A 12,648-nucleotide genomic window follows, 5' to 3' on the forward strand; every position below is an offset into this window, starting at 1 on the left:
TCCAGTTGGCATTTCCTTTTGCGACCCCACAGAGCAACTGCCATCTTCCTCTCTTAAGAGGAGTCCCATTTTTAGTGAGGTTGGATATGGGAAGGATTTGGAGTCAGCAGAGTCAGTTAAATTCATGCATGTGTGACTCCATGTTTCTAGGATTATTCCTCCTCCTGTGTCCAGCTTCTTCCCTCAGGCCCCCATAGTTTCTCATCTACATTGCTGCAACAGATTCTTACTCAAGCACTCCATCTCTACTCTATTCTACACACAGCAACAAAGCACGGTCATCTTAAGATAGATGAAGGATCACACCATCTTCTTGCCTGAAACTCTTCAGTGGCTTCCCATTGAATTCTGAACAAAGCTTACCCTCCTTGCTGTACCCTGCAAGGCCCCAAATGATCTGGCCACTATCCATCTCTGTGCCCTTGAACTCCTTCCTACCATCAGGGTTATCACACGTCTCCTTTAGGTGTTAACTTGAATGTCATCCTAGGGAAGTCCTCTTTGAGCATCCTGCCCAACTAGTAAAGTGTGTTCTCTTCTGCTATGCTCCAATTCAACAGATTCTTGTTTAAGACTTCACATTCTGTATTATGATATAATAAATATATATATTATATTATATTATATAATAAACATGTCATATATTTATTGTATTACTTATTTATTATATTAAAAATATAATAAATATAAATAAATATTTATTTATTTGTATGTTGCCCTTTTTTTTTTTTGGGTCATCTATTCCTTGCACTAGAATTGCAAGCACAGAACCATGACTGACTCATGCAAGACTGTCCACATCTACAGCAGTGGTGGGAACTCAGTAAATCTTTGTCAAATGAATGAAATGAGATGATTTTGTTCAGTGTTCCCAAGTTGTGGAACTGTACACAGAATCTGCCCTTGTGAACCACAGAGAATAATTATCTGATATATTTATTTTTCTAAGGGACTGAGTTTATGACTGCATGCTTTCTTGCTGAATCACTTAAAAGAAATATGTACCAGCAAACTGTGGTTACAAACAATATTCAAGCATATTATGTAATTATGACAGAAATGAAAAGGTTTTATTCATAAAACCAGTCTAAAATGTGTAACTTCAAAACTAATTGTAATTCTATCTTAAATGTTATTCTTTACCAGAAAAAGAGGGGGGAAAATGTTCATTTCCACTAGTAATCAAATATACTCATCTTAGGATAATTAAAATGTCATCTTCCACATTCAAAATAGGCAAAGGTTTTATTTTTAAGATAAAATTCATCTAACCAGTCTGAGGCAAAAGGAACACACTGTTGTACACTGTTGGTGAAAAGTCAATGGCTAAAGTTCTTTTTTTTTTCCAGAAATATCATTTAACAAAATTCACTGAAATCCTTAATGTTTTAGATCCACATTATCTGCCCAGCAAGTTCTATTCATAAAATAATAATAAATTGATAGAGGAATTTAGCTTCTTGGATTTTTACAAGGTTGTTCATAATTTGAAAAGTCCCAAATATATAACACTATGCAACTATTACTATGTTGTTTGAATAAAATAACAGAGGAATAGTGCATATATATAATGGTGTGTATAGAAAGGCTAGTACAGTGTGTATACATATGTGTGTATAAGTATATATATTTAATATATTTATTACATATATAAATTTAATTTATATTTATATTATTTATATATATTTATTTACATGGAATATATATTTATATTTATACACATTTAATTACATGGAAAATTTTTTATACTATAACATTGAGACAAAAAGGAAATTAAAAGGAGTATATTACAATTTTCCATAAAAAATGTAAGTATACATGTAAATGTAGAGAAAAAAGCCCATAACATAACATACCAAATGTTTATAGCAATTATCTCTGAATGATAGGCTTACTAACAATTTTTATTATGTATTCAGTATCACAGATGGTGTAATTTTCTGCATTCTCCACATTTTCAACAATGAACACGTACTCTTTTGTAATCAGAATTTATTTTTTTAAGAATTTATTGAAAAAGAAATGAGAGGGAAATTATTCTAAAAAAAACAAAACATGCAAAAATCACCTACATTTGTTACAAAGCTTTATGAAAAAAAAGCCCTCAGAACTCTCAAAAGTTGATTTGTTTCCAAGAAGTACTATAGCTTCAGAGTTGAATCAGCAACCACAGGGCAAACTGACATCCCAGGCCTGTCGCAGGTGACCCAAGATAAGACAGGATGGAAGCCAACTCCTGACAGGCAATCAAGAGTTCTTTCTCCAGAAAAGTTCCCCGAGAATGAGAACTACCTATTGTGAAATGAATGGAGCAGCCAGGGTGAACTTTCAGGTTGCCTAGGTCAACCTCTTGAAAACTAGAAGCACACAACAGTGGAGACTCCAAGAATGTGAAACCCTCTAGTCCACACTTTTAAGTCTACCCATAAGACAACTGAAGCCCAAGTGAGTGACTGTGTTATTCTTCCCACACTGTGTTTGCTGTTTGGTAGTGCTGTGCTCACAGAGAGGTGGGAAGGATCCTCCTGGGAATTCCCACCCTGCTGCTGAAGGTCCTTCCTCAATTATTTTTTTAAACAGAAAATGAATGGAGTTTTTAAGGAGGAGTGTAGAAGGCATTTAAGAAGTTTAAGAAGGAGCTGCCAGCAGGAGAGCCTCCCACCCATACCTGTGCCCCAGGAGGTGAAGTGTACTGTCTTATCTTTCCAGTCCGAGGCTGCTCCCAGGTCCCTCAGATCTTACCACGGTGGCCTCCAGGCCGCTGCACTCCAGAGGTTACAAAAACAGGGCAGTCACACCACCTTGGCTGACACTGATGGGGTGGGGGGGGGGCGCACCCATGGGTATCTTCAAATGAAAGGAGATATGAAAAAGTTGTCTTGCCAGCATTCACACCAATCCTGAGCTCCTGGATTATGGTTTACTTTATTTCGCCCCCCCCCCCCATAACTCTGATAATAGATTTGTAAAGTGCAGAAAGATAACCAGAGCAAGTATTCAGAACTAAGCAGAACTCTCTGTTATTGTTCTTTAAGATTGTATTTATTTATTAGAGGGAGGGAGAGAGAGAGAGAGAGCACGAGCAGGGGTGGCAGGGAGAAAGAGCAGAGGGAGAGGGAGAAGCAGATTTCCCACTGAGCAGGAAGCCCAATGTGGGCCAGGGCTCCAACTGGGCACTTGGGGATCATAACCTGAGCCCAAGTCAGACGCTTAACCGAATGAGCCACCTAGGCGCTCTGCAGAAATCTCTGTTAAGGGTTTTGTTTTTGTTTTTTAATTTCCCTTTCGCAAATATCTGCTATCCCACTATATTCCCTATCTAGTGTTCCACTTCTCACACCAGCCAGACGCAGGCTTCATCCTCTCTTTAATACATTCCCTCCACAAATGCTTATTCACACCTTTTACCGTGCTTATTCATTCAAGAGGAATGTACTGAGGGAGTTCTGGTTTCAGCTCCAATGTGTAAAGAGGCTGCAAGTCATCACTCCCATCCTTAGAGCAAAAACAGCTGAACAAGCTGAAAATGTCTTCTCTTGAACCCAGCAGAGCTGGAGGTCAGAGGGCAGAGCTACAACCCACAGTCTGGAGAGACAGGCCAATCCAGAGTTGCAACCAAGATCTTATCTGTACGGAAGACACTAGAGCCATAAACTGGTGGGAACACTTAACTGACTGTTCAGATAAATTCCTGGAGGCCCGGTATAGTCTGGCCTTATGGGGTGGGGGGTTATCTCCAAAAACCTCACCAGGTTTTCAGGATGAAGAGCCAAAAATGATCCCCAAATGGCTCTGGCAGAGGAAGGGGAGTATTTACCATTTAAAATTATGCCTAGGGGCACTTGAGTGGCTCAGTTGTTAAGTGCCCGATTTCAGATTTCAGCTCCTGGCTCCTGGGATCAGAGCCCAGCATCAGCACACTCAGCAGGGAGTCTGCTTCTCCCTCTCCTTTTACCTTTTCCTCTGTCCCTCCCTTCACTTGCGTTCTCTTTCTCTCTCTCAAATGCATAAATTAAAAAAAAATATATGTCCAGAGTATTCTTATAACAAAGGCCTACCTTATAAGGGAAGGGATTGTCCTCCCTGGAGAAGGGCATTTCCCCGCCTCCAGCCCCCTCTGGCCTTCCTGTCTCACCTGAGGGAAGCAAAAAAAAAAAATTAATACTTGCGATGGTCACAGCCTAGGAACACAGGTCCACTTAAGGACTGATGATATTTAATTGCAAAATTACATAAGAACATTTCCCTTTGCCCACACTTGACCAGCACCAGCAGAGCTCCAGTAAAACAGAAGTGGATCGTAACTGAAAGAGCTGTAAGGCACAGACCCTATAAACTTTGAGGCTTCTGGCACCTGCAGCTATAACAGAGATTAAAGACCACCTAAAACCTTCTCTGGATTAACAGAAGAGCTCTTACCAAAGGCCTGTTGATGTCAGTTCCTATTACCTAACACATCACATATGATTTTCAGCAAAAAAATTGCAAGCAAAAACACAATCTGAAGCACATCAGAACCAGATGCAAGTATGGCAGAGATTTTGGAATTATTGGGCCAGCAATTTAAAATACTTATGATAAATATTTTAAGAGCTATTTGGGGAAAAGTAGACAACTTGCAAGAACAGTTGAGTCAGGAAAGCAGCAAGTTGGAAACTCTAAGAAAGCACTGGAAGAAAATGCTAGAAATAAAAAATACTGTAACAGAAATGAAGAGTGCCTTTGATGGACTCCACAATAGACTGAACATGGCCAAGAAAAGAACCATTGCACTTAAAGGCAGATCCAAATGTACTGATTGCCTCTGTGTGTTAGACACTGCGTTGAGCAGTGATGAACAAGACAAGCGGCCTGTGTCCTTCTAGAGGTGCCCTGCTTACTGCAAGCAGAGAGTTCAGAATACCTCCTTTCATCTCGAGTCTGTCCTATTCTTCCCATCTTTGCCATCTGCTGCCCTCCCCATTGTGGCCTTTGCCTTTTTGAAATCTCCCAGATGACTTAGACTTTCACATTTGGTCTTCTTACCTTTCAGTCCTGCTCTATTCCTATTAATTCTTGGCCCTATTGCCAGAAAAAAATCAATCTCAGATATAAAACTGGCTGCTTTCTCTGTAATGTAGTGGTTGTAGGTTGCTGTTGGGATAAAGTCCAAATACAGCTTCAACTTTTACCACTCCATACCTAGAGTGTCATGTATTTAATGTTCTGATCTGCCAAGTTCCCTCCACTTAGTAGAATGTCCCTCCTCTTCCCTTTTCTGCTTCGCCAAGGCATCTCATTTATCCTTTAAGATTCAGTTCAGGAATCAGTGGCCACAACGAAATCTTCCTTCCTCTCCCCATGTATCAGTTAGGTACCTTTTCTGTTTACCGTAGCACTTACCACTGTGTATCATAATCCTCTGTTTTCTTGACTGTTCTACCCTGGACTAGGCTGTAGTTCTTTAAGGATAGGGGTCATGTCTTAATAGGCCATGTTTTCCAAACACCTACTATTTGGGGCTATAAAGGCAACCAGTAAACATCTGATGGATGAATGAATGAATGCAGAAGTTTTTACAGCAGGAAAGAAATAGGTAAATACAAGAAACCAAACTACAATAGGCATTTGGCTTAAAAACCCACTTCCCGGGTGTTTTAGTGAGGATTCCTGGTTACAGATAATACAAGTTGACTCCGGTTCACTTAAGAAGAGATGGAATTTTCTAGAGGGCTATGAGCTCACAGACTCAATAGGAAGCCTGCAGAGTCATGGAAAAGACCAAGCCAAGAACTTGGCACAGGCATGGTCCACTGAGAACTGAGGTTGGCGTAGCTGTCTTGGCACATTGGCTGCAGTGTTCCTCTACTGGCACAGCCACTGCCAACAATCACAAATTGATGACTTAGTACCTCTTTCAAGATTCAGAGTCTCAGAGGGAGAATCTGACTTGTCACACTTGGGTGAGGTGTCCGTAATGCAGCTTTTGGGGATGGGAAAAGGGAATAGCTTCTCTTCAGTTTCATAGGAATGGTGTTCCCATGCTGAGTAGCGCAAGTAACAAAATGGCGACTGCAGATTTTCCTGGAAAGCTACATGTCATAGCAAAGCTAGGGCTGTCATAACAAAGGACTACAAACTGGATGACTTACACTAACAGAAAATTATTTAACCTCACAATTCTGGAGGCTAGAAGTCGGAGATCAAGGTGTTGGCAGGGTTGGTTTCTTTTGAAAAATGCCCTTCTCTTGGTTTCTGGTGGTCACTGGCAATTCTTGGCATCACTGGGCCTCCAGATGCATCATTGTAAGAACACCAAGGAGTGCGCCCCATACGTGTCTTGTGTTTCTGTGTCGTCTCTTCTTGCACGGACACCAGCCATATTGGGTTAGGGGCCATCTACTCCAACATGACCTCGTCTTAACTTACTACTTCTGCAATGACCCTGTTTCCAAATAAGGTTACATTCTGAGGTACTGAGTGTTAGGATTTCAAATGCCTTTTTGGAGGAGAACACAGTTCAACCCATAACATCTTACATCTTCTACATCCATGTTTTCTTTCTATTCCATGGTTTGCCAACAACAGTGAAGGGGGTATCTTCTGCCTGAGTAAAGGCAAGGGGTCTATTGTGAAGGATGTGAGGTGAAAACATAATAAAAATGAATAAAAGATGGTTGCCTTTTGTTACCCACTTCGGCCAGCAGTTCTTTTTTTTTTTTTTTTTTAAGATTTTGTTTATTTGCCAGAGATAGAGAGAGAGAGTACACACAAGCAGGCAGAGAGGCAGGCAGAGGCAGTGAGAGAAGCAGGCTCCCTGCCAAGCAAGGAGCCTGATGCAGGACTCGATCCCAGGACCCTGGGATCACGACTTGAGCCGAAGGCAGCGGCTTAACCAACAGAGCCACCCAGGCATCCCATCGGCCAGCAGTTCTAAACAACATCAGTGATAAAATATTTCTCTCTCCAGAATCTGTGTGTTGCTTCTAAATAATTTCCATATGTGGCAAAGATATGTCCACAAATTCTTCAATATTCCTCCCTTCAATATGTGGATCCCACTTTCTTCCTCCTGAGTGTGGGCTGGACTTAATGTTTTTGTTTGGTTCCCACATGATGTATTCACAGAGTTTGAATTCTATCTTTAAATGAAAATTTATTCTTTTTTTATTGTTGTTTTAAAACTAAAGAAGGAATCAAGCAGGCGAATACAAAATTAAGTACAAACATGGAATTAGTTTTGGTAATTACTGAAAATAATTTTGTTATTTATAGTTAAGGGAGTATGAAAAAACAACTTGTCATAGTTGTTGAATATGCTAGGAAGTATGGCGCTGCTTTTATGGCATTTGACCTTGAGACTCAGAATTTTCTGAGGTAGCATAAGGTCTCCAATGTGTAAAGAAGACAGCATATTCTTCTTCATGGCTTTTTCTGATGTTAGGGAGTTAGATCCTATGAAGAATGAAGTCATATCCCTGCTTAAGCTGATGAAGAATTTGTCACACAAATTCAACAAAGGTTTCTTGTGTACCCACTGTGTGCTTGGAAGACGTCTATGAACAAAACAGACTCTTGCCTTGCTAGTAGAGGGAGACAGCAAACATGAAAACTACACAGTAGATTAGAAATAATGGGGGAGGAAGGAGAGCCAGGTGCACTGGGGTAAAGTGGAGTGGGGCAGGTTATAGGATTGTGCTGGTAGTTGGGGACGGTCTCACTGAGAAGAGAGATGGGAGCAGAGACTTGGAGGAAGGGAGGAAGTTTGCCATGTAGGTAGCTGGAGAACATTCCCACAAAGGGACCAGCTAAGACAAGGCCCTGCGTGGATATGTACCTAGCCTGTTGCAGTGGAGACATGGAGACTGTAGGAGGAGAAGGAGAAAGGAGCAGAGGCTGCCCTTGGCGTGGGGTGTACCTTGAGTGAGGCTGCTATCTTCCGAAGGAGAAAGCCTGAACTGCCAATATGCCAGCAGCTGGGGAACAAGAACTTCAGACCTGCAGGGGCCCTGGGCAGGACTCCCGGCAGCCCCCACAGAGCGGGATTTGTGGGGCTTGAGTGATTTCATGTAGACAGGGAATTAACGGGGAATCCTAGGTTAGCATATTGGGAGCTGTCCATGTAATTCCAAGGCTCTTGGTTGACCAATAGCAACAGAACACAAAGACACAAAATTGACATACAGCAGTATTGCATAGATCGGTCCAAGACAGGGACTAAAGATGACATTAAAGAAGGTGAAAGTCGTGCACCAAGAAGGCCCAGAGTATTTCCTGGCTACCTTTTTTTTTTTTCCCCTGTGTCTGAAAACCATGAGTGGATGGTAAACAATTAGAAAGAAGTGGATCTTACACTTGTCTGCTCGGGCTGCCATAACAAAATACTACAGACTGGGAGGATCACACGGCAGACGTTCATTTTCCCGCAGTTCTGAAGGCTGCAAGTCCAAGATCAAGGTGTCGGTGGGTTTAGTTTCTGCTAAGACCCTTCTCCGTGGCTTGTAGATACCATCTCCTCATTGTGTCCTCATGTGGTCTTTCCTCTGAGTGGCAGCATCGTTAGTGTCTCTTCCTCTTCTTACAAGGACACCAGTCATACGGATTAGGGCCCCATCCTCATGACTTTGCTTAACCATAATTATCCCTTAAAGGCCCTATCCCCCAGTAGTCACATTTGGGGTTAGGGCTTCACAGTATAAATTTGGGGGGTACACAATTCAGTCCCTAACTGTCATATTTCCTTGTGTTCTTTTAGGCATTTAATGCCATAACATTTTGGAGTTAAATGGGTTATTAGAAGTACGCAAATTTAATTTTCTCTTAAAGTCAAAATCCCTGGCAAACAGTTATTAATTGACTGGGGAACTGAATTTTTCTGGTTGGCAAGTCTGAAACATAGGATTAATAATGTATATCAGATCAAAGTACAGGAAGAGGAGCCGGGGGGCTGTTTAGGCAAGAATATTAAAATTCCAAGACAAAATGTACCTGTAGTAATGAAGGGATGAAGCAACAATAGAAGCAGAAATGACAACACGTTAAAAGCAGGGCCCAGAAAGGTAAGCATAGCCCCGAGTTTGGGGCCAGGATCTCAGGGGCTGTCTAAAGCCTATACCCTGGCTTCCTGGGGAAGATGCCCCCCACCCATAGGAAGTGTGGTGGGTAATTCAGTAGTTGAGGGGTGGGTCAGGAACTGAATGAGCAGAGTCATAGGATATGGACAATTTCATGACTCTGGGGAAGGCGACCACATATTTTTCTCTTCCAGACATGGACATTTCTTAGAGTGACAAGGTTGCTCATAGTAACTGCGCCAAGACAACAGGTGCGTACCAGGAAACCAGGATGTAGGGTCACTCTGATATTTATGGCGTTATTGCCAGGGACAGCTCAGTAAATAAGCCTGGTTGTGGGCCCTGGGGATGTATCATCCTCCTGACCTCTGAGAAGTAAGATTCTTCGCGGAATTCCACCATCCTTCTCCTGGGCCAAGCTGGGGCTCAGAGGGGGCGGAAGTTAATGAGACACACCCTTGAAAGGTCAGTCTCTGTATTACTCTGGCAGCCCCAGACAGGCCACCAGTACCCATTCCCCTCCTCCAAGTTCCACACACTGAGTTTTAATTCTTCCCAAGCTTTCAGGTGTATATTTGAACCGTTCAGTAATCAAAATTCAGTCTTACTATCGATTCATGTAGAACTGAAACTTGTCAGCAAATTCTGTGCCTTGAAAGTAGATTATACAAAGTGTCATTCCTCACAAGCCATAAAAGAGAACCCGGAAAACAGAACTGGAAGACTATCATATTAAATGTTTAACTTTTATAGTTTTAATTTTTATTAAAATTTTATTTTTAATTTTTTAAAAATAATCTCTACACCCAACAGGGGGCTCGAATTCATGACCCGGAGATCAAGAGTCACACACTCGGCTGACTGAGACCCCCTAGGCACCCCTCCTGTTAACTGTTAATAATCAGCACAAGAGTAACAAAAGCCACAGGCTCATCCCACAGGTGTTGAAATAGCTTCCTTGGCAGGGGATAACAGAGGTAAAACTCAACCGGGAGCAACTGTCAAAGGAAGGGAGGCCAAAGGTCATAGTGTTAGAAAATGTTATCAGCAACTGAAAACCTGGGAAAAGGGAGGCTGCTTCAGAGGAGTTCCTCCTTCTGTTCCCATCCCTCCCCATCATGTATACATTTTTTCTTCTAACCTTGCTGTTACAGCTTGAGTTTTGTTTATATATTTATCCTCTTCCACAAATGCCCTAGGGTAGGACCACCTTCCGAGTCCCAGCAGCTGAATCATTATTGATCTCATTCAAACATTTCCCTCCTCTGTAGATAACTTAGCCATGGCCATGGGGTATAATCCTGGCCCATGAAGTATTCCCAGTCAGCTAGGATGCTTCACTAACTATTAAAAGAGGCTTTGTGGAAACATATCCTCTCTTTTATTGTCTCTGGAAGTTCTGTGGTTGTGAAACCTGGAGCAGCTGCATCCATCTTGTGACCATGAGGAGAGCTAGTGGAGGAAAAACAAGTGGCTGAGGATGGCAGCCAATGTAGAAAGGTAAGAAGTAGACACCTGAATGAATTATTGAGTTGCTGAGCTGTGCAACAGTGGTACAACCTTTCCTGTGGACTTTATTTCTTGAAACACAGCAATATAGTTGCTTTACAATTTGTGTCTGATACACTTCTAAAAGTTTGTGTAGGTCTATTTCTGCTCGTTTTTCTTTTTGAAGATTTTATTTATTCATCTGATACAGAGATAGGGAAAGAGAAAGAGCACCAGCTGTGGGGGAGAGGCAGAGGGAGAAACAGGCTCCCTGTTGAGCAGGGAGCCCAGTGAAGGGCTCCATCCCAGGACCCAGAGATCATGACCTGAGCCAAAGGCGTAGACGCTTAACCATTTGAGCCACCCAGGCACCCCTGCTCTTTCTTGTTTTTGCTGGCTTTTTCTCATGGAGCCTTGTTTCCTGATTTGCCATTTATCTTTATGCAGAGGCCATGGCCCTAGAAAAATATCTAGGGCTTCTGGGAGGCCAGGATAGAGGTGCTTCCTCCACAAAGGATTTGCTTTTGCCTCTGCCAGATGTCCAGGGGGGTCTACCCGTCAGTATTTAAACCAAATACCTGGCTTGAAATCACAGAACGAAACTAGGCCTGCAAATCTGCTCAAGGCAATGAGGGTGGGGCTGCAGTCCGGATCCCTCTAGGCAGGACCATTCTTTTTCTCTTTCTTCTTTTTCTTCTAGTTGTAATCAGTGGCCAGCAACTTTCTGCGAGATCCCCAAGGATCTTGGGGGAAAGGGAAGGTTTGTTTCTGGTTCACACTTACCTTGGCAGGGGACCTTTCGGAGTATCAGCCTATAGGAGGCACTTCAATCAGACTCCTGCCTGGGCATTGATTTCTCCCTCAGAGAAGGAAGGCCTCAAAACACAAATCTGAGAAGTCCTTGTTGTGCTTAATGCAGCAAAGGTCCTGGGGCAGAGTGACTGAGGATTCCCTTCCCTTTCTGGATTCAGACTTTCTCTCCACTTTGGTCTGAGCATTTGCTGCCAACTTACGAGTTCTCTCCTTTTTCAGCCAATGTCCTTCGTATTACATCCAGCAAAATGCTGTTTTCACTGAGAGGGTTACACTCCTTCGGCAGTTATTTTTATGTGAGAAAATACATTCATTACTGTTGAAGTCACTTGTGTCTGGAGTTTTTGCAACTTTCAGGCAACTGAGTCAGCTGTTGATACCCTGTCCCATTCTGGAGAGAATTCTGTCAGGGCGTCTGAAAGAAGTCCGAAGCCTTTAATAGTAGGATCTGCAATGCACTGATTCAGTAAGGACTTCATAGTTATTCTGGGAAAATCTATATAAGAGGGAAAAAAAATGATTTATAAAGCAGATGTTGCACAAATATTACAGCAAAAAAGAAAATTAACATTTACTGAGGGCTGGTAGCTATTCGGCTCTGTAGCTTTTAATCTCCTCTGAACTGAAACTCTGTCCGCTTGTATTAAACAATGAGATTCTGTTACCTAAGATGTCCGGATAATGTGACAGAATAGAGAGGGACAGCAAAGGGGCGGGGGAGGGAAGGAGGAGTAGGGGGACCGGGAAGGGAGAGGAAACAAGGTGAGAGAAGGCAGAGAGAGAGAGAGAGATCTGTTCTATCTTGTTTCCACCTGGAACAAATTCACAAAAAATAGCTCGCTCCACGTTTTCTGCTGTTTTGGGTCAGTCAACGCATGTTGTGAAATGAATACTGAGCTCTTGCGAATTTTCCTCACCGGGACAGAGTCATATGACTAACTCCGCCAAATTTACACAGAGTGCAGTTTATATTTGGCTTTGTTTTTAAGCCGGAAACTTTAAATTGTATTTACAGCCAGTGTGGTGTGGTGACTGCCAAATCAGGTTTAGCTAGACAGGGTGTCTTGGAGAGAACCTTGGGAAGCCGGAATCTTGGGTCCACCTTGATTTTCATGTTCCTTCTGGGTCGTGAGAGAATCTCAACTTCTCTGAGTCTCTTTGCCCCCAGCTTTTAAATAAGGGTTTTGCTGAGATGGTCTTTAAGATTCCTCCAGATTCTGACATGCTGCTTTGTGAATGCAGATCTATTTAAGATTGTGAAGCCTGGCTTTGATGGCAAATCACTGAATTGATT

The sequence above is a fragment of the Mustela nigripes genome, chromosome 15, assembly GCF_022355385.1.
Source record: "Mustela nigripes isolate SB6536 chromosome 15, MUSNIG.SB6536, whole genome shotgun sequence".
In the NCBI taxonomy this organism is placed as follows: domain Eukaryota; kingdom Metazoa; phylum Chordata; class Mammalia; order Carnivora; family Mustelidae; genus Mustela; species Mustela nigripes.